Source organism: Symphalangus syndactylus, chromosome 16 (genome assembly GCF_028878055.3).
Source record: "Symphalangus syndactylus isolate Jambi chromosome 16, NHGRI_mSymSyn1-v2.1_pri, whole genome shotgun sequence".
In the NCBI taxonomy this organism is placed as follows: domain Eukaryota; kingdom Metazoa; phylum Chordata; class Mammalia; order Primates; family Hylobatidae; genus Symphalangus; species Symphalangus syndactylus.
Genome location: NC_072438.2, coordinates 12,528,529 through 12,550,108, shown reverse-complemented (window position 1 = coordinate 12,550,108; position 21,580 = coordinate 12,528,529). Strand labels below are relative to the sequence as shown.

The 21,580-nt window shown below is 56.1% G+C and overlaps 1 protein-coding gene across 1 annotated transcript in view; it reads right to left on the bottom strand.

Moving 5' to 3' along the window:
* RGS12 (regulator of G protein signaling 12) overlaps window positions 1–8,950 on the bottom strand; it is a 149,290-nt gene extending 140,340 nt beyond the window's left edge. The window contains exon 1 of the mRNA XM_055245792.2: window positions 8,876–8,950. The gene's annotated coding sequence lies outside the window, so the exon portion shown is untranslated. The remainder of the gene's footprint in view (window positions 1–8,875) is intronic.
* Between the last annotated feature and the right edge of the window lie 12,630 nt (window positions 8,951–21,580).

Genomic DNA, 21,580 nt, shown 5'->3' with positions numbered 1-21,580 from the left:
GGGCCTCTCCTTAGCCCAAAACACCCCAGAAAGACTGAAATCAATTTTTCTCATCAACAAATGGGTCTTATTTCCAGCCTCCTACATGTGATTCTCCTATTTACTGACACCTGGTCACCCACCTACAGGATTCAAGGGAAAAAGACACAGAGGGTTCCGCCACTGTTTGTTTTGTGTTCACTAGGCCTGAAGGGGTCCTTTTGCTTTTAGTATCTTGCCCACTCTCAGAAAGACAATAAAATCATTGCCAATGTTCACAGTACTGTGAGCCTCTTCAGCACCAAGCGTGTTAAGGACAATCTGTGCACCTGTCCTGCCCACAGGGTAGCCAGGACAGACCCCGTGTTACAGAGGAGGGCAGCCGGGACAGACCCCGTGTAACAGAGGAGGGCAGCCAGGGAGGCTCCTGGGGCCTGAAGCGCTGTGCCCTTGTGACCTCCTCACGTGGCTCCTCACCACCCCCAGGTCTAGGCGGGTGCAGTGGGGCAAATGGCAGCCCCAAAGATACCAGGGCGCAATCCCCAGAAGCTGTGATTGTGACCCTGTTTGGAAAAGGATTACGTTAAGGATTCTGAGACGAGGCAATGAGCCTGAATTTCCCACGTGGGTCCTAAATGCAATCACAGGTGTCCATAAAAGAGGAAGGCAAAAGGGAGACACAGACCCAGAGAAGGCCATGTGAGAGAATGCCACATGGGGATAGAGGCAGGGCCTGGAGCGATGCAAACACAAGCCTAGCAATGCCGGGAGCCCTGGCAGCTGGGAGAGGCAGGAAGGGTCTTCCCCTAGAGCCTTCGGAGGGGTCACGGCTCTGCCACACCTTGACATCAGGCTTCCAGTCTCCAGAACTGTGACAGGACCAACTGCTACTGGGCTAGCCCCTTGCTGGTGATAATTTGTGCCAGCAGGCACAGGAAATCCTAGGAGGGGTGGGCCAGGCAGTCCTCCTCCTCCCAGGCAGTCCTCCTCCTCCCAGGGCCAACTGCCCCAGCCTCGCAGGGAGGAATCTGGCTGCTAAAAGCTGGAATCCACAGAGCTGTCCCTCTTGCACACCACCCTCTACTAACTCCCAGGCTGGACTCCAGGCCCCTGGGGTGCAGGGGGCTCTGGCAGGCAGGGCAAGCCAGCCCCTCACCCTGCCTAAAGTGCCTTCACTGCACTCCAGCTCAGCAGAGCCCGCGGCACTGCTGTCTCCAGCAGCCTGGCACACAGTGGGGGCCAGACCCAGATGCACTCAGTGAAGGCCTGGGTGCCTCCGAGGCAAGAGCCTGTTCCCAGCAGCCAGAGTGCAAGCCTGCAGCGATGCCACCAGCACCATCGCTAACGCTGACCAGGACTTCCAGGTATCAGCCACTGCTCCTAACCGTTTTCCACACATCATGCTATTTAAACCTCACAACAACCTTATTTTATAGACAAACTGTAGCACAGAGTTAGAAAAGATTGTGGGGGTGAGGTGAAGACCGAGGAACAGCAGCCAGAGGCCAGCCTGAGCCTTTCCTGCCACCCTCAGTGAGCCTGGAGGAGCCCAGCCTAGCACACCTGCGTGGGGTCCAGGGGTCCAGGGTCATGGGCCTTTGGAAAGTCAAAGAAGAGCCCATAGGCCCTATCCTTGTGGTGCTCACATCAGAGGAAGGCAATAAAGGACGCACAGTCTCTCTGTCACCAGGCTAGTCAGGTTAGTTGACCTATCCAGGAAATGCACCTATTCTAGATACGGAAGTCAGGTGTTGTTAGGGGAAGAACTTTCTCTTAGCTGGAGTGCTCACTCCCTGATCACTTGAACTCTCTATGAGAAAAACAAGCATACCGCCAAAGACCAATGCCTGGCTACTAATCCAAGTGCCAGCAGCTCTATCCGTAAACTGGCAGTCTCCCACATTCTCCCATGCTGCTAAATCAAGTTCCAACCAGACACAAAATACAAAAACCAACTCTGGGAGGTCCTGGAGAGCTATGAAAAGCAGGCAGAAAGTGGAGGGGAGTTGTCCCCTGAAAGGAGAGAGCTGCACCAACTAAAACATGTGTTTCTAAAAATGGCTAGAGCACAGGTAGAAGTCGTAATCCTCCCAGCTTAAAGAGTCCAAGATAGGGCTTGGTGAGGGCAGGGTGGCTGAACAGTGAGGGGCATATCTCAGAAAGGAGGTCACTGGGGAAGACGCAGTCCTGAGATCTGTTAGTAAATTCTGCGTAGGTCCTGGCCAGTGGTGAGCCATCCATGCACAGAGAGACCCCAGAGTCCAGTAGAAGGAGGCAGCTGGAAGGTCAACAGCACCAGAGACTGCAGCAGAGATTTTCATTTGAGTCCAGACAAATTAACTTCCAGAACAAAAATCAACACTCTTCAGAAAAAAGAAGAAGTCGGCCAGGCGCGGTGGCTCACGCCTGTAATCTCAGTACTTTGGGAGGCCGAGGCGGGCGGATCACCAGGTCAGGAGATCGAGACCATCCTGGCTAACATGGTGAAACCCCATCTCTACCAAAAATACAAAAAGAAATTAGCCAGGCATGGTGGTGGGCACCTGTAGTCCCAGCTACTTGAGAGGCTGAGGCAGGAGAATGGCGTGAACCCAGGAGGCAGAGCTTGCAGTGAGCTGAGATCGCGCCACTGCGCTCCAGCCTGGGCGACAGAGCGAGACTCCGTCTCAAAAAAAAAAAAAAAAAGAAAAGAAAAGAAAAAAGAAGAAGTCACTACAGTCATCATCTACAATGTCCAGTATACCATCAAATATGACTAGATGTTCAAAGAAACAGGAAGATATGACCCATAGTCGGAAGAAGCCCACAGAAATTGATCCTGAGATAATGCAGGTGTTGAAATTAGCAGAGAAGAACATTAAAGCTGCTAGTATGTGTTCAAAGATTTAATGACAATATGATCACAACAAACAAATGACAGAGCAGAGAAATGGAAACTATAAAAAATAAGTGAAAATTCTAGAAATAAAACTACTGTAACTGAAATTTTAAAATTCACTAAACAAACTTAAATAGCAGTTTGAAGATGGTGAAAAATTACATATCCAAGAAGTTCAACAAACCCTGAACAGGACAAATACAAAGCAAACCCTCCTAAGAACATCACAATCAAACTGCTGGAAGCCAAAAATCTGGAGAGGAGCTTGAAAGCACATCACCATATAACACAAAGGAGCAACGCAGCTACCAGAGTGACTGACTTCTTAGAAACAGCAAAGGGGCAACATGACCAGACTATGAAAAAATAAAATGAAAAGTAAAAATTGCCAGGTGTGGGGGTACATGCTTGTGTTCCCAGCTACTCAGGAGGTTGAGGTAGGGGGATCGCTTGAGCCCAGGAGTTTGGGGCTGCAGTGAGCTATGACTGCACCACTGCACTCCAGCCTGGGCAAAAGAGTGAGACTCCATCTCTTAAAAAAAAAAGAAAAATTGAACAAACATCAAAGAGATCAACAAGATGAGAAAAAAGAGAATTAGAGGATCAACCTAGGAGGTCCAACCTCCAAATAAAAGTTCCAGAAAGAGAAAACAGCAAAACTGAAAGAAAATTATCTTTGAAATTTAAAAACTTCTATCCTCAGACTGAAAGGGCCCACGGAGTGCCCAGCACAATAAACGGAAGCAAATGCCATGATCAGGTTTCTCCGAACACTGAGGGAAAAGAGCTGCTTCTATGAGCTTGGGCAGGAGAGATCACACACAGAAGAACTGAAATCAGAATGGCATCAGACTTCTCAACAGCACGGAAACCAAATGCAATGAAGCAACATTTTCAAAATTCTGAAAAAATCATTCAGTCTAAAATTTTATACCCAGCTAAGTTAAGAGGTAACCGGAGAGTAAAATAAAGATGTTTTCTAAATCAAGGACAAAAAAAAATACCTATGTGATGTTTCTTAGGTATCAAAAGAGTAGGACTTCAGCAAAACGAGGAATGAGCCAAGCAGAGAGAGAAGAGCAGGAACCAGTGCACAGGGAGCCCCACAGATGGAGGACAGCAGGGGGAAATGCGGGTGACAGCGGCGCAGCAGGTCTCCTGGAGACCAGGGCAAATGGGAGCAGAAGAAGGCTCCCAATCACAAAGGGGTGGGGATGGGGCTAGTGTCCTGGATGCAATGAAAAACAAATCATTTTGATAGGTGGGTGATTAGAAGATGCTAATCCACTGGGCTGTGAGAGAGGACTTGTGCTCAGGGCACTCCTTGGCTCAATAATGAGCAATGCTTAAAGTCACACAGGAGCAAGGACTGTAGATGTCACCAAAAATGGTGATGTGATTATGATGGCACATAGAGGGACAGCAAGGCTGGTGGGACAGAGGAGAGCTAAACCTCCCCTCGGCCTTTGGGAGAAATAAAATGTCTAAAACTTTAAAGGAGCAGCTTCAACAGCAGTAAATGCCTGAGAAAACAGGCCACTTAGGATCCCGCCTCTGGGGGCTGGGGCCAGGCAGGGCAGGAGAATGCCTACGACTGGACGCTTCAATCCACAGACTCAGCCCTTTTTCAGCCACGCTGGAAGGACAACTAAGATCACTGCTAAGGAACACAAAGATGTAGGAAAAGATATGTGAGTAGAGTGTGTATGCGTATCAGGTATCACCATGATTACAGAGTTGCAGACAGCAAGTCCACGGAAAAGCAGAAAGAAAAGAAAAACAGAAAGAACTAGATGTTTTTTTTCTCTTTCACTGAAGTCCAGACCTTAAAATACATGGAAGAAGGGAACTTCTAACACAAGAGTTCCTTGCCTAGGGCCCGAGGCAAGAGGCTCCTTCATGGAAGACTCTAGGCAACTTCTGCAACAGCAGCCCCCAAAAACCACAGGTAAAACTGCATGAGCACTGTGTACAGTATCTAGTTTGGAACTGGTAATGACCCCACCTCCTAAAAAGGCACAGCATGAGTGACCTCCCACGGCCTCTCATGACTGGAGCTTGCATCCTGAGCGAGGCTTATCTTCCTTCCCAGGACACCTGTTTCCAGGACGGCTCCTGCCTCTCCCCGAGGGCAGGGAAGTGAAACCACAGGGACCTTCCCTTGACAAACCCTGCCCATCCCGGGGAAGATGCATGAGATGGCTGCTCCTCGCACACAATGGGAAAAGTGAAGTCGTTTGGAAGACAAGTGAGGAGCCTGCTGCAGGCTGAATAGCAATCCCCAAAGATATCCAGGCCCTAATCTCTGGGACTGTGAAAGCTATACGACAATATGGATCTGCAGATGTGAGGAAACTAAGGCTCCCAGGAGGAGGAGATTATCCTGGACATTTGAAGATAGCAGAGGAAGCCAGAGGCTAGGCGCGGTGGCTCCTGCCTGCAATCCCAACCCTTTGAGAAGCTAAGGCAGGAGGACCACTTGAGGCTAAGAGTTCAAGATCAGCCTGGGCAACATAGTGAGACCCCATCTCTACCAAAAAAAAAAGACAGAAAATATTAGCTGGGCATGGTGGCACATGCCTGGGGTCCCAGCTACTCAAGAGGCTGAGGCAGGAGGATAGCTTGAGCCAGGAGTTCAAGGCTGTAGTGAGCTATGATTGTGCCACCGCACTCCACCTGGGCAGCAAAGTGAGACCCTGTCTCTAAAAAGAGAAAATAAAGAGGAGGAGAAAGACAGAGACGTGACAATGGAAGCAGGGCAGGAGCCGGGAGCCAAGGAATGAGGTGAGCCCCCAGAAGCTGACCAGGGGGTCAAACAGTTTTCCTCCAGCCTCCAGAAACTGACCAGGGAGGCAGTTTTCCTCCAGCCTCCAGAAGCTGACCAGGGGGGCAGTTTTCCTCCAGCCCCCAGAAGCTGACCAGGGGGACAAACAGTTTTCCTCCAGCCCCCAGAAGCTGACCGGGGCGGGCAAACGTTCTCCTCCAGTGCCTCGGGAGGGAGCTTGGCCAGCTGATGATGGCACCAGTTTCAGCCCAACTAGGAGGAATAAACTTTAGCCATTTTCAGCCACTAAGTGAGTGGTGCTTTGTTACACGGCAATAGGAAACTCATACAACTGGGAAGGGAAATGTTTCTAGGAATTCCACCAAATTGAAATAAAATGTAAAATGCTCTGGGCTTTAGGATTTTGTGTGCTTGAAGCCCCGCAGGCGTTAGGTCGTAACTAATGAGTTGTTTATTCCTTCAGCCTGTTTGTTGTTGTTGTTGGTTTGTCTTTGCTTTCGAGATGGAGTTTTTTGTTTTTTTGGGGTTTTTTTTTGAGACAGAGTTTTGCTCTTGTCACCCAGGCTGGAGTGCAATGGCGCCATCTTGGCTCACTGCAACCTCCGCCTCCCAGGTTCAAGCGATCCTTCTGTCGCAGCCTCCCGAGTAGCTGGGATTACAGGTGCGTGCCACCACACCCGGATAATTTTGTATTTTAGTAGAGACGAGGTTTCACCATGTTGGCCAGGCTGGTCTCAAACTCCTGACCTCAGGTGATCCACCTGCCTCGGCCTCCCACAGTGCTGGTATTACCGGCGTAAGTCACCACACCCAGCCCAGCCTGATTGTTTTGCTTGTCCAGTCTCAGACAAAAATAAAGGTCCAAAGACAACGTGATCCGCACACTGCCAACCAGGCCCGCAGAGCCCACTCAGCCCCCTTCCATCAGCCTGAAGCGCTGACTTCCAGCAGCCTCAGCCTGTCCTCCACCTGCTCTACCCCCCGACCTTCCCACAGCAGCAGCCAGGCTGGCTGGGTCCCCAGCCGTCACCTCTGGGCCCTCACCACTTCCAGGACCTCACTGAGTCCCAGCTCCCAGCGCCACAGGTCTCCTCGGCCTGGCCACCCCTTCTTCCCCAAGACCCTCATCCTAAACAGGGCAGAAAGGGAGCCAGCCCTTGACCCTGGATTCCCTCCTCTTTGCAGTCCCCGTCCAGTGCCTCCCTCCCACCTCCTGACCCTCCTGACCCTCAGGCCACGCCACCCCTGCCCTCTCCTGGGCACTCCACAAATCCTGAGCAGTCCACGTCGAGGGGCCTTTCCTCCGCCCTTGTCTTTGTCAACCTCCCTGAGACCTCCAGTCACCACTGCCCTGTCGCTTCTCCCTCTGCTCTGCCAGTCACAGAGGCATCCGCATCATTGCAGTTACCAGGGCTAGAAATGTAAGCCTGTCCAAGGGCAGGTTCCAGCCTCAAGAGGTCTCAGAGACAAGGCTGGACTTGCAGTTTTAAGAAAAAGACCCAGACAGGGGTGCACCAACTTGTGCAGGCTCAGCCACCCCACTGCCCTTGTCTGAGCCCCTGCCCTCAGCCAACATGGCCTCCCCCACCTGCGGAGCATCCAGCTGAGGTACCACGCAGGGCCTGGGGACCCGATATCCATCATCTCAAGTCCCCAAAAGCACTGGCCACGATGGACCTTTTTATATCGCTTTTTCAGGGGAAGAAACTTCACACTGTGACAATTACTTTGTAAAGTGAAATATAAACTGCTTCCCCCTTACTGAGAATCGCTCTGCCCTCCCCACATCGCCTTCTCTAGGGGCAGGCCTCAGCCCCTTCACTAGGGGAAGGCCAGCAGGACTCCACCCCAGCAGCCCCTGCTGCCCGAAGCAGCCTCTCTGCCCTCCTTGGTAGTCTCCTTGCTGTGAATGGTGGGGCTGCTGCCTTGCCTGGGAAGGCCCCCCAGGGCCCCTTCTGTGCAGGCCTTGCCGGCCATCCTGCACGTCCCTGTGGCCTCAGAAGGGCCCTGCACAGGACAGCATGGACCACGCTAAGGACTTCAGACAAAGACCCTCTTTAGCCCTTGCGGCAGCCCCAAAGACAGGTCCAATGAGGAAACTCAGGCACAGAGAAGGTGGCCACCTGCCCAGGGACACATTCCCAGCAAGTGACCAGGCAGGTGAGAGGCCAGGTGGTCCTCTCTGTCCGCACTCAGGGCTCTGGGCCCCCTCTCTGTTCACCCTCCACTGTCTACACTTCATGGCTCAGGACCCCCTATCTGTCTACACGCCACAGTCCACACTCCACGGCGATGGGCCCCTTCTCTGTCCACACTCCACTGTCTACACTCCGCGGCTCTGGACCCCCTATCTGTCTACACTCCGCGGCTCTGGACCCCCTATCTGTCTACACTCCGCGGCTCTGGACCCCCTATCTGTCTACACTCCACAGTCGACATTCCATGGCTCTGGGCCCCTTCTCTGTCTGCATGGCTATGAGACTCTGTCTACACTCCACAGCTATGGGTTCCCTCTCTGTCTACACTCTACAGCTCTGGGCCCCCTCTCTGTCCACACTCCACAGCTCTGGGACCCCTCTCTGTCTACACTCCACTGTTTATACTCCACGACTCTGGGCCCCCTTTCTGTCTACACTCTACAGCTCTGGGTCCCCTCTCTGTCCCCACTCCACAGCTTTGGGCCCCCTCTCTGTCTACACTGCACGGCTCTGGGACCCCTCTGTCTACACTGCACAATCGCGGCACCGCGGCTCAGCCGACCCCAGGTCGCCGCAGTGGGTCTGGAGTTCGGGTCTCGGGAGGCAGCTTCTGCCCTAACAAAGCGGCCGCTCGTGGAGTCCGACGAGGGAACCTTCCCAGCGTTCTCGGGCGCTCCTCGCCCGCGGGACTCCCTGCCCGGCGCCGCCCCCGCGGGTCCCGCCAAGGGCCCGGGCGGGCCTCACAGCGCGGGACCCCAGGAGGCCGCGCACCCGCCCGGCCGGAGGCCCCACAGGCCCGCGCCCCGCGCCGCCAGCCCCCGCCCCGCCCCGCCCCGCGCCGGGCCCGGGACCAGGAGCCTGAGTCAGGCCGGCGAACAAAAGGCAGGGCGGGCGGGCGGCGACCCCGAGGGGACGGGCGCCGCGCAGGGCTGGCCGGGGTCGGCCGGGAGGCGGAGGGCGCGCGCGCGCGCCCTGGAGACGAAAGAAAGAGCGGAGGCGGCGCGCCAGGCCCCCGCCACGGCCCCGCACACCTACCCGGCCGCGCCGCTCGCTCCCGCTCCAGGCGCTTCGGCCCGCGCCACCGCCCGCGCGCGCAACGGTCGCCTCGGCAGCCGCCGCCCCCCGGGGTCGAGGCGGGGGCGGGGCCGGGGCCGGAGGAGGGGCGGGGACGGGAGGGGCGGGGACGGGGAGGGGCGGGGCGAACTTAAAGTGAGGCGGGGCCAAGGGGGTGGGGTTGGGGCGGGGTGATACGGGGGCGGGGAATGCTGCGGGGCGAGGGCCTTCGCGACGGGACAGCGTGGTAACGGGACTGCCAGGGAAGCAGGGATGGGAAGAAGCGAGGGGCGGGGCCTCCATAGCCGGGGGCGGGACTTCCGTTGGGGGCGCGGCGGCCCTGGTACGCACGGTGTGGACTCGCACTGGCCCGGCCCTGGCGCTGGCAGCGACTGCGTTCCCGCAAGCTGGTTTTCTCTGCCTCCGCCGACCCGGGACACCGTGCGAAGGGCAGGTCCGTGTGGCCGGGAGGAGCCGCCCCTGCCTGGGCTGTCTCTGTCCTTCGCCGTCGGTGTCCGAGGAAGTCCCGCTCCCGTTGGGTCTCGGTGCCCGGGAAACCTGGATGTGGGGAGTCAGGCCCCGGCGCCCTGGCTTTTCAGCTGGGCAGATTCCCGGAGCTGGCGGCAGCCTCGGGGGCGGCGTGAGTTCCCGCAGCGAAGCCACGGGGACAGCCAGGAAAGGCCGTTCCCTCCGGGCCCCGGGACGCCCTCGAAGGCGGCGCGGTGACTGCGGCGTCCAGCGGGTCTGCCCCTCCCGGAGCGCGGGCGGCAGCGGGGGCGGGACCGGAGGCACCGCTGGCACGAGAGGGGAAGCTGCCCGGCCCCGGCCTGCGCCTCTGGCCCTGTCCCAGCCGCCGCCTTCACCCTTTAGGCCGGGGTTCCTTCCTCACCCTCTTCGTGTCTTCCTTCCCCAGCGCTGGGTCTCCCTGCCCCTTCCTTCCTGCCTTTCCCTCATTCTCTCCTGCCGCCTTTTTCCCTCGAGACGCATCCCTCGCTGCTGTTCACGCTCCAGCCCTGCCGCCCGCCCAGGGACTCGGCCCCTCTCGGGTTTGCTTCTCTCCTGTCACCTGCCTTGATCGGCTCAAAACGCTTCCCCTCCGTCCCCGCCACCGCCCCATGCTTTCTTGGCTCTCCATCATCTAGTCTTGTGTGATTAGTTTGGATCCCAGGAGGAAACCAATGGCATCCTCAGTGGGACAATTAAGAATCCAGCAGGGTTCCCGCTGGCAGAGGCGCCGTCGGGGAGCCGGGAAGCCACAGGGCGGTGCTGAATTGGGACAGGTGACAGCAGGGAGGGAACTGTTTTCACCTGCAGGGCTGAAGGAGCGCGGCCAGAGCGGTTACGGGAGGCCAGACAGGGAGAGAGAGACACTTAACAGGAGTTGCGACCTATGGCCAAGGGACACAGCCAGCCCTTGATGACCCAGCAGAGAGAGCCAGGGAAGAGGCCAGACGCGGTGACTCGCGCCAGTAATCCTAACACTTTGAGAGGCTGAGGCGGACAGATCGCCTGAGCTCAGGAGTTCGAGACCACCCTGGGCAAGATGGCAAAACCCCATCTCTACTAAAATACAAAAAATTAGCCAAGCGTGGTGGCACGCGCCTATAGTCACAGCTAGTTGGGAGGCAGAGGCAGGAGAATCGCTTGAGCCCCGGAGGCGGAGGTTGCTGTGAGCCGAGATCATGCCACTGCACTCCAGCCTAGGTGACAGAGTGAAACTCCATCTCAAAAAAAAAAAAGAGAGAGAGAAAGAGAGAGCCAGGAAAGAAACTGCCCCCACCCTGGCCCCCCAGCAACTGTCGACCTTCTTGGCTCCTGCCTATGTGCAGATGCTGGAACCTTCCAGAGTAGCGCCAAGCCAGAAGGAAGCAGGCCGCAGAGCCCAGCCTCCTCAGGCTCCAGGACAGGGACAAGTGGCCCTGAGTGAGAGATGGGGAAACACCACCTGCAGGTCTCTTCTTTCCCTTTGGCTTTTTCCTCTGCACTTGCCCAGCCTCCAGGTGCCTCATGGACAGGGGTGGGGGAAGAGGACGAGCAGCTCATACGCGGGGTCACCGAGCCTGTGAGAGAATTCATGCCCAGCAGGGGGGTGGCCCAAGAAGCTGTTTCTGTGGGAGGAAGCACACTAGTCCATCCCCGTGAAAGCCAGGGCCCCCAGAAGTGGGGAGAAATTGCCTGAGATGGAGAGAAGGTGTCAAGTGTCATGCTGGAAGGTTTTGAAAAGGTAGGTCTTGCCAATTAAGCAAAACTCATTCAGTCCATCTGGAGGGGCTAGACACAGAACCATGCCCAAGTCTCTGGGTGGTCAGTCCCTGGCCCCTGTGGTTCTGCTCCTGTAGGCTTCACTCGTGGGCCCAGACTGGCAGGGTGGCCTCTGTTGGCGCAGGGAGGGCCATGGAGAAGCGTGCACCTGCTTTTCCGTGCCTGCCAGGCAGCGGCTCAGCGGCCCTACCCACAGCTCATCGGCTACAGTTGCTCAAGGAGGCACTCCTGAGTTGAACAAGTGGGATGGATGATAATTCTTCCACGGGACTCGGGGTGTGGGGGCGTCCCTCCACATTCCAACACAGGCTACAACACAGATGACCCTTGAGGACACTATGCTAAGTGAAATAAGCTCGTCACAAAGGACAGATACTGTCTGATTCCACTTATGTGAGGTTCTTAGAGTAGGTACATTTATAGAGACGGATAGTAGAAGGGTGGGTGGCAGGGGTAGGGGAGAAGAGGACAGAAGTTATTTAAAGTTTCAGTTTGGGAAGATGGAAGCATTCTGGAGATGGGTGTTGGAGATGTTTGCACAACAGTGGGAATGTGCCTGATACCCCTGAGCTGTACACGTAACAATGGTTAAGATACAGCCATTATGGAAAAGAGTATGGAGGATCCACAACAAATCAAAACTACAACTACCGTGTGATCCAGCAATCTAACTGCTGGGTATGTATCCAAAGGAAATGAAATCAGTGTGTCAAAGAGACGTCTGCACTCCCAGGTTCACCACGGCACCACTCACAATAGCCGGGATGTGGAACCCAACTAAGCGCTCGTCGATGGATTAGTGGATAAAGAAAACATCGTGTATTACTGATACTCTGGAGCCTTAAGAAGAAGGAAATGTGCCATCTGCAACAACATAGATAAACCTGGAGGACATTATAAAAGTGAAATAAGCCAGGCCCAGAAAGACAAATATTGCCCGGTCTAACTTACATGTGGAATCTGAAAACGTCCAAGTCACAGAAACAGAGAGTAGGATGCAGGTTACCAGAGGCTGTGGGTGGGTAGGAATTGGGGAGACGTTGGTCAAAGGGCACAAAGTTTCAGCTATGCAGGATGAATTCAGTTCAAAAGATCTATTGTACAGCATGATGACTAGTCAATAATAATGTACCCTTGAAAATCTCTAAGAGTAGATTTTAAATGCACTCATTACAAAAAATGGGATGTGAATGATGGGACACATTAATTAGCTTAATTTAATCATTCTGTAGTGTAAACATTTATCAAAGCATCAGATTGTACAATTTTTCATTTGTTTAAAAAATAAAAATATACTATGGGATTTTCACTAATTAAAAAAGTAAAAAGTAAAAATTTTAGGCCAGGCACGGTGGCTCATGCCTGTAATCCCAGCTCTTTGGAAGGCTGAGGTAGGTGGCTCACTTAAGCTCAGGAGTTGGAGACCAGCCTGGGCAACACAGTGAAACCCTGTCTCTACCAAAAACACAAAAAATTAGCTGGGCGTGGTGGTGCGTGCCTTGGGTCCCAGCTACTCAGGAGACTGAGGCAGGAGGATCACTTGAGCCTGAGAAGCAGAGGTTGCAATGAGCCAAGATCGCGCCACTGCACTACAGCCTGGGCAACAGAATGAGATCCTGTCTCCAAAAAAAAAAAAAAAATTGTAATGGTTAAGTTGGTAAATTGTATGCTATGTGTGTTTTACCCCAATAAGAAAACATGTAAAACAATGTTCTCTGAGGGGCCCACACCTTACTTGGGGACCTGGTGGTGGGTGTCCTCAGCAGGTGGAGGCTGATAGGGGGAGGTGGGACTTCGGACTGGGTCCCTCCCACAGCGGGGCAACAGGATCCTGACGGCACAAGCAGGTAGATGCACTTCCTGGGCAGGGAATAGCAGGCAGAGTGGGCAGCCAGGCCAGGGCTGGCCCGCTCCAGGGGCTACACCAATGGGGCTCGCAGGGGCGGGGGGATGGTGGCTCACTCAGGGTTGACGGCGTCCATAATTAGAGACAAGGAGAGCTGGGAGCTAGGGCCACTGGGGCCCCCGGCAAGCCACATGCCTCATGCAGTCTCCACGTGGGAATCGGTGCAAAGGCCCAGAGCCCCTTCACGGGGACCGGATCCCTTTGCAGAAGGCCCTGGAATGCCCTGTCAGCCTCTAAGCAGGTGTTTCCCTAGCCTTCCCCTGGGCCTGTGGCAACATGCCAGGGTCCATACGTCCCGGAAAGGAGGAACACCCAGACTTCGGGGGACTTGCTTGTGTCAGGGTCTGAGCTGACCCAGGCACCAGAGTAACCCAAACCCCATCTGTCCTCCGGAGAGAGTTGGGGTTCGTCAGAGCTTGACCAGGTCCACCTCAAGGGACATCCATGGGCCTGCATGTACCCCATGAGTATTTCCCTGGCCCCAAAGTGTGGGGTAAGCTGCACCTCAGGAGCTGTGCCAGGAAGCCAGGCCCGGAGGGGAGTGCTGGTGGCCAGGCGTCCAGCAGGCCTCTGCGCAGCCCACACCCTTCCTGCCCAGTGGGGATGCTGCCTGGACCCATGGGGCCCCCTTGTCAGCTGCCCCCCTCCTGTCAGGGCCCAGCTCTGTGTCACAACCTTTGTGGAGCCGGTGCCCCCACCCCAGCCCCAGCCCCAGCCCTCCCACACACCCACCAGACCCCACACACCCGCCGGGCCCATCATTCTTGAGGGTCTCTGCACACACCCCATGCGGCAGTAGTTTATTTGCCATCGAATCCTTGTGTGCGCTCACAGCAAGGAGCACGCAGGCTCAGGGAGCTCAGGGCCAGCAGGTGCAGGCCCATGGTGTCTCTGGACGGCTCAGCCATGGGAGGGGGAGGACCCAGAGGGACTCTGGCGCTGACACTGGGAAGCAGGGCAGGGATGGAGCAAAGGGGCTGGGGTGCCCCCGAACAGAGCTAAGGGGACAGCTTTGTGTGGGGCCCGGTGAGTTTGGGGGAGATGTGGGAGCTGAGGGCCCCTGCCCAGGCACCGTGGGACAAATGAGGCTGCCAGCCCCTTGCCCGCACTTTGCCACATCTGAAATGCTCTGTCCTGGGACTACCTTCCAGGTGGGGCAGCCTCCTGTGCTCGTGTTGTGGAATTCACCATCGGTGAGCAGATGAAATAAATGAAGCATAATGTTTTTAACCAGAACATGCAAAATTAATTAAATAGAGCATATTGTTACTAAGTAGAGCTCACGGCAATTAGGGATGTTGTCACCAAATAGGATATGCATTAATTAAGTAGACCATATTGTTCCTACACAGAACTTCCTCGGGCCGCCAGGGCCAGGGACTGGGGAGGTCCCAAAGGCCAGTGGGCAGGGGCAGGTTCAGGAATCACGAAGGGCTTGGCCACGTGTGTGGCGTGAACACCGCCCTCCTGTGGGACCCGGTTTTGAAATGTCTCTTCTTGTCAAAGAACCGAAGCTCGGCGGCAACAGAGCTGCTCCAGCTGGAGGAGTACCAATCTGGAGATGTCCTTTTTTTGGTTTTTTTTTTTTCAGACCCTGTGATGTGCCTTGAGAAAATGTGTGTTCAGGAGGGTGTTTTCCTTCACAGAAAATAAACGTGAAATAAATCAGAAAGCATCGCCTCAGGCCGGGCGCGGTGGCTCACGCTTGTAATCCCAGCACTTTGGGAGGCCGAGGCGGGCGGATCACGAGGTCAGGAGATCGAGACCATGGTGAAACCCCATCTCTACTAAAAATACAAAAAATTAGCCGGGCGTGGTGGCGGGCACCTGTAGTCCCAGCTACTCGGAGAGGCTGAGGCAGGAGAATGGCGTGAACCCGGGAGGCGGAGCTTGCATTGAGCCGAGATTGCGCCACTGCACTCCAGCCTGGGCAACAGAGCGAGACTCCGCCTCAAAAAAAAAAAAAAAAAAAAAAAAAAAAGCATTGCCTCAAAACAAGAAAATGACATCAGAAATGTTTTAAATGTTGCTCTTCAAGTCCCCCTTGAACAATCGCGCAAACACCACCCTCCTGGGGCTCTGCACAGCGTCAGGGCCTGGGCACTGCTCGCTTTTCCGCTGTTCAGTGAGCAGGTAGCCCTCAGAACTCACCTTTTCCCGCAGGATTGTAAAAGAACTTGGTATCCCTTTTTCTCTGTCTTCCTCAGTAACTCCCTAACGTACGCCGAAAGCTGATGCTGGCCCCGACACATTCACCCATCAAGACCCAGATCACCATCACAGCCAGGTCTCCGAGGCCTCCCCAGCCCGAAGGAGCTCCCGGCCCGTACAGAATTCCACTCAATCCTGCTGGAGCAGCGTTGGCTCCTGCAGGCACCGCTGACCGGGCTCCCACTCGGTGCCCAGCAGCGCACTAAGTGCCTGACGGGGGCTCTCTGACCCTCTCACAACCCTGCACATGCCCGTTTACAGATGCAGAAACTGAGGCCTGGGGAGACAAAGTGCTCAGAACACACTCCCGCTGAGCCTTTCCCCGGTGTGCAGCACTTGCCCCGCCTGGCTGCCACAGGCTGCCTTTCCTGCCCCGCCGCCCCGAGCTGCGCTGGCCCCGGGAATGTGCTGTCTACACCACGGAGCCACAGAAACCACAGAGGGCAGCTGGGCAAAGCTGCAGAGCGGAGCAGTTGAGGAAAAGGAGAGGCGGCACGGCTGGCCGGAGTGGGCACCTGTTACCAGCATCCATGCCATGCCCTCCTCTCTGCCCCCCACCCTGAGCTCTGCATCCAGTAGGGAGACTGCAGCACACCAGCATCCTTCTCAGGCTACGGGAGCCACAGCAGGTTGTGAGCAGGTGGTCATCAGGGATGGATCAGGGCTCTAGGAAGCTCCCACCAGCAACAGGGATTGCAGGAAGTGGCACTGGGCGGCCGCCGTCCTAGCTGTGGCTGGGAACACCTGTGGCCATGGGGAGGGAGGGTGGCCAGCCAGCAGCTGGGCTGGAGTGAACAGCGCGTGATGAGCAGCCCCAGCGAGGGCAGCTGGCTGGCCTGGAGCCCTCACCCACCGTCCAGGCAGCCGACCCCTCCGATGAGGACCCAGAGGGCTTTTCCACCTGTGTTCCCTGACCTCATGGTGAGCAGTAAGGGTGCAGTGTGGGGAACTTCCCCACATCACTGTAGTTAGCCAGCCTTGTAAAGTGGGTATAATTAATATCCCAATTTTCAGATGGCGAAACTGAGGCTCAGGGGGTAAAGTGTGTCCCCCTGGACTCCCGCCAGACAGGGGCAGAGCCGGGGTTTAACCAGCTCTGTGGGACCTGCACCGATGTCGCGCCATTTGCATATCTGGCTTCTCCACCACAGCAGAGTCTTGGTGTCAGCACAAGGAAGGTTATGAGGCGCTGACCTGGAGTGGCAGTGAAGGGTGAGACCTGACCCCTCACTCACTGCAATCTCCTGAAGGGGCAGGGGACGGAGGGGGCAGGGGAGGGAGAGGGCAGGGGAGGCAGAGGGCAGGGGAGGGAAGGGGCAGGGGAGGGAGGGGGCAGGGGAGGGAGGGGGCAGGGCAGGGAGGGGGCAGGGGAGGGAGGGGGCAGGGCAGGGAGGGGGCAGGGCAGGGAGGGGGCAGGGCAGGGAGGGGGCAGGGGAGGGAGGGGGCAGGGGAGGGAGAGGGCAGGATTTGGCAAGAGATTCTTGGGGGTGCCGTGCTGCAGGTCTGCACCACAGCATACGGGGATGCACTACTGAGGGGACACTGGGGGCCGGGGGCATCGGGGTGGCTGGACTGCAACAGACAGGCCTGGCTCTGGGTCTGTGGGGACACGGGGTGCCTGGGCTCCCATGGGCTGTGCAAGCGGGCCGGTGGCAAAGCATGAAGTCATCCTGTTCACTTGCCCCGCAAGGGTCGGAGGCCCCTGGCAAGAACAAGAGTGGACCCACTCCTCGGGTCCCAGGAATGGGCGCAGGTCCCTGCCAATGGGTCACTCAGGGACCACAGAGGCACCAGAGTGGTGAGCCCTGCACCCACCAGGCCCGGCCTGCGGGAAGCCTGCTCACCAACCTCGTGCGCGAGGGTCCCCCCGACGCTTCATTCCTCCTCACTCCCTCACCCTGCATCCACCTGTGGGAGGGAGGAGAGCAAACCCCACACTGCAGCCCCCAGCACAGGCTTCCACCCCAGGAGGCCGGGGGAGCAGGGCCCACAGGGACTGGCTTTCAACCAAGAATGGAGCTTGGATTAATATCTCAGGTTTGGGGTAATGGATTTGGACTGACTCTGAATGGAGACTGCATTTGCCACTTGAGTGACAGAAGCTGCTTTTTATGTAGGAGCACACGGAGAACCCCCAGGCAGCCAGGAGCTTTCACGGCCAGAGGAGGTTTGCCCATCGCATACGCAGTAATGGGGAACAGAAACAGAGCAGGCTGCATTTGGTGATCTCAGGAGAAAGCCTTTCTCAGTGTGTTGAAAGAAACCACACGAGGTCTGGGGCAGAAGACCTGCCCTTAGGGTGGCCGAGTGGCCCCTCCTGGCTAAGCATCAAAGGTCCTGCGTCCCTGGAACCCCCTCAGTCCTGGGCAAAACAGACAGTTGGTCACCCTCCCTGTGGTGGCCTCACGAATAACCAGAAGGACATGCCAGGGTGGACAGAGGCACTGCCTTGCTCACCTTAGGCATCTGGGCTCCTCTCCATGTTCCCTGGGCTCCGTTCTTTTGGTGGCGGCCCCAGCTGTCCCTGGAACGCAGCCCCGCACACTGGCAGGAAGTGGTGGAGAAGCCATGGCTCCCTCCATCTGGGCTGGTATTTGCAGGACATTTTCCTCACAGCGCACGGGCACTCCCCAGGGAACCCAGAGTCCCGCCCATGCACGGCTCCTGTGCCAGGACACAGCCTGGTGGCTCTGACCAGCCAGTTGACAGAAGTCTGCTCTGGAAGGAGACTGGGGTGGGGGACGGAGGGGATGAGGAGGAGCCAGGAGGCACCACCTCAAGCTGACCGCCAACAGTGACAGTGGGGCTGGGGCTTGTTCCGGGGCGGGGCAGCCTGCCGGACCCACCCCACGAGGTTAAGCACACTGCACGGGTCCTGGAGGCCACCAAGTGGCCTGCGTCCTTGGGCCCTGGGAGCTTCCAGGGCTGAGGAGGCCACGATACAGGACTTACAGGACAAAGGGAGGTGTAGCAGAGCGCTGGGCACCAGTCCCCCTTCCTTCCAGGCCCCCGCGCTCCCAGAGGCCCAGCCACGCCACCTTGGCGCACCCTTGGTCCCTCACATTGCTCTGGTCACTTCAGTCATGACCCCTGAAACGGGCTCTGCTGGAGCCGGAGCACTTGCTATGAACAGGGAGCAGGAGCTGGAGGAACGGTTTCCACGTGCTGCCTGAGCGGCCGCCCCGGTCTCCCCTTACTGCAGCCAGCCCGCAGGTCGGGATTCCCCGCCTCTGCTCTCCCACCACCCAGACAAGACCCACTAGCTAGGCCACCTGTCAAATCTCAGTGGGGGCCACTTTTCTGCAAGCGCCCCAATAATGCTATGGGGTTCTCCGTATCAGTGCTATCCAGAGAAACAAAATCCAGTAGGGTCTGCAGGTAGACAGAGATACAGAAAGAGAAGAAGGGGAGAGACTGATTTTAAGAAATTGACGCATGGGCTGGTGGAGGCCGGCAGGTCTGCATTCTACAGGGAGGCGCCGGCTGGAGACCTGGGGAGGAGCTGATGCCGCCCGTCAAGTCCAGAGCACCGTGCTGGCAGCCTTCCCTCCTGCTCGGGAGCCTCTGACTTTCCTCTCAAGCCCTTCAACTGCTCAGATGAGGCCCACCCACACCGTGGAAGGTCATTGGCCTCACGCACAGTTCCTTGACTTAAATGTTAAGCTTATCTAAAAAAGACCTTCACAGTGACATCTAGACTGGCATTCAACCCAACACTGAGCACCGTGGCCCAGCCGAGTTGACGGAACACCAAGAGGCAGGGGCAGCACCAGGACTCAGGCTCACCCCCCCTCCCTCCTTAGCAGGCCGGGGGGCCCACAGGAGGGTCTGGCTGCTACCTCTGCCTCCCACTGGATAGTTCTTTTTTTTTTTTTTTTTTTTTGAGATAGGGTCTTGCCCTGTTGCCCAGGCTAGAGTGTAGCAGTGGGATCACAGCTCACTGCAGCCTCGACTTCCCAGACTCAAGCCATCCTCCTACCTCAGCCTCCTGAGTGTTGAGATTACAGGCATGCACCACCGTGCCGGCCCTCACTGAATGCTTTTTTTTTTTTTTTAGATGGAGTTTCGCTCTTGTCGCCCAGGCTGGAGTGTAGTGGCGTAATCTCGGCTCACCGCAACCTCTGCCTCCCAGGTTCAAGTGATTCTCCTGCCTCAGCCTCCTGAAGAGCTGGGACTACAGGCACCTGCCGCCATGCTCGGCTAATTTTTGTGATTTTCAGTGGAGAGGGGTTTCACCATGTTGGCCAGGCTGATCTTGAACTCCTAGCCTCAGCCTCCCAAAGTGCTGGGATTACAGGCATGAGCCACCGCGCCTGGCCGGATGTTTCTTAATGTCTCCCAGGGGGGCGGGGGGGTAGTTTAGGGAGCAGCTGAGCACAGACGCACCCCCACACCCGCGCGTCAGCCCTCCCCTCCAGGGCACCCTGCTGGCGCTTCCCATCAGGCCAGGGTGAGCCCGGCTTCAGCCAGCCCAGCAGATTGCTCATGCCGCCTCCAGGGCTCAAGCCAACAACCCAATTCCCAAACCCAGGTGGATGCCATCAGCCAGTGCGGTTCCGTGTGCCTTCCTGCTTAGCCTGGCCACCCCTGGAACCCCGTTCCACCCGTGTCCCCAAACACCTTCTCCTACAGATTGGTGACCTTGGCTCAGAGCAACCTTTTGCCTCTCTGTCCAGATTATGCTGGGATGCAGCAAATCCCGGTGGGCAGGGGGTGGGCGTTGAAGTCTTTGAGAAAAAGGGAAGGCTCGTCCTCTCAGGCTGGAGTCTGGGCTGCCTCCTGCAGTGGGTTCGAAGTTTAATTTCACCTTTCTGTCAAGATGTCCCCACCCCGTGCCTTGGGAGCCCACTCCATCCCCACCTGTGCCCTGAACCTACCAAGAGGGTTCACCTGTGCCACCTCTTCCACGAGGCCCTGCACCTGACTCTTGCCCTGTCTGTCCTGTGGCTCTGGGAGATGAGGAAACCCTTCCGCACTATCACAGAGGTCTTCTGCTTTTCCACCTGTGCCTTCTGCTGGGATTCAAGCCCTCCGATTTGTCTTCGTCTCAATGGATGTTCTATCTTGACCCAATATTCACATCTCCATTGTCTTCATAGCTTCTAAGCACCACAGGCATCTCCCAAAGCCATGGCCTCACCCATGCCTACCCTGGTAGTCATCTGAGTGATGGTGATGCCTGTGTGTGCAGTGAATTCTTAATGCCCCAGCTTCCCCGTTAAGGAAGTTATTATGTAGCCATCAAATATGTGAGCAATCCAGCCTTCGAATCTCATTTTGAGAATCTGTTTCCTGGGGCCTTTCCTGGTATTAATTCCTCTATCAATCAAGAAACAGCGCACTCAAAAGGGGTGATTAAGGTTTGTTGAATGAGGGGCTTGTTTACAAACCCGTGGAAAGGTTAAGGGAAATGCTGGGGGCAGTGAGGTAGCCCAGGTCGGGCAACAGTAGAGCGCTATGGGCCGCCGAGGCTCAGGGAACGAAGGGCTATCAGACTCCAGAGAGAGCACAGCCCTCCTGCTCCCATCTCTGCTGGTGTCTCCCACTGGCCAAAGCCAACCAGAAGCCAGAAGGAAAGGGAGCCTGGTGGCTGCAGCTCGCAGAGGTCGGCCTTCGGGCACAAAGCAGAATGCAGAGCAGCTCTGAAGAAGGGAGGGGGGGTCCCAGCACAGGTGAAAGAGACCCAGACGGTCAATGCAGAATTTCATAGGCAACATACATGGATTTACCAAGTGAACCTACTCACACACCCGTGAGTAAGGGAATGGGCTCAGTGTGACACTAAAATGCACTGGATACTGCATAGCTGGCACGGCAAATGACAGGCTGCTATAGACGTCACCACGGATGAATCACAGAAGAATGCTGAGGGAAAAAAGCAGAATACACCAAAATGATTCTATTTATAGAAGGTTCAAAAACAGATGAAACGAAGTATGTTTTTCCAGATACATATACATGTTGCCAAATTGTCTTTAAAAAAAGCAGGCCAGGTGTGGTGGCTCACACCTGTAATCCCAGCACTTTGGGAGGCCAAGACGGATGGAAAATTAGGTCAGGAGATCAAGACCATCCTGGCTAACATGGTGAAACCCTGTCTCTACTAAAAATCCAAAAAATTAGCCAGGCGTGGTGGCAGGCACCTGTAGTCCCAGCTACTTGGGAAGCTGAGGCAGGAGAATGGCATGAACCCAGGAGGCGGAGCTTGCAGTGAGCCAAGATTGCACCACTGCACTCCAGCCTGGGCAACAGAGCAAGACTCTGTCTCAAAAAAATTAAATAAAAAAACAACAAAAAAAGCAAAGTTG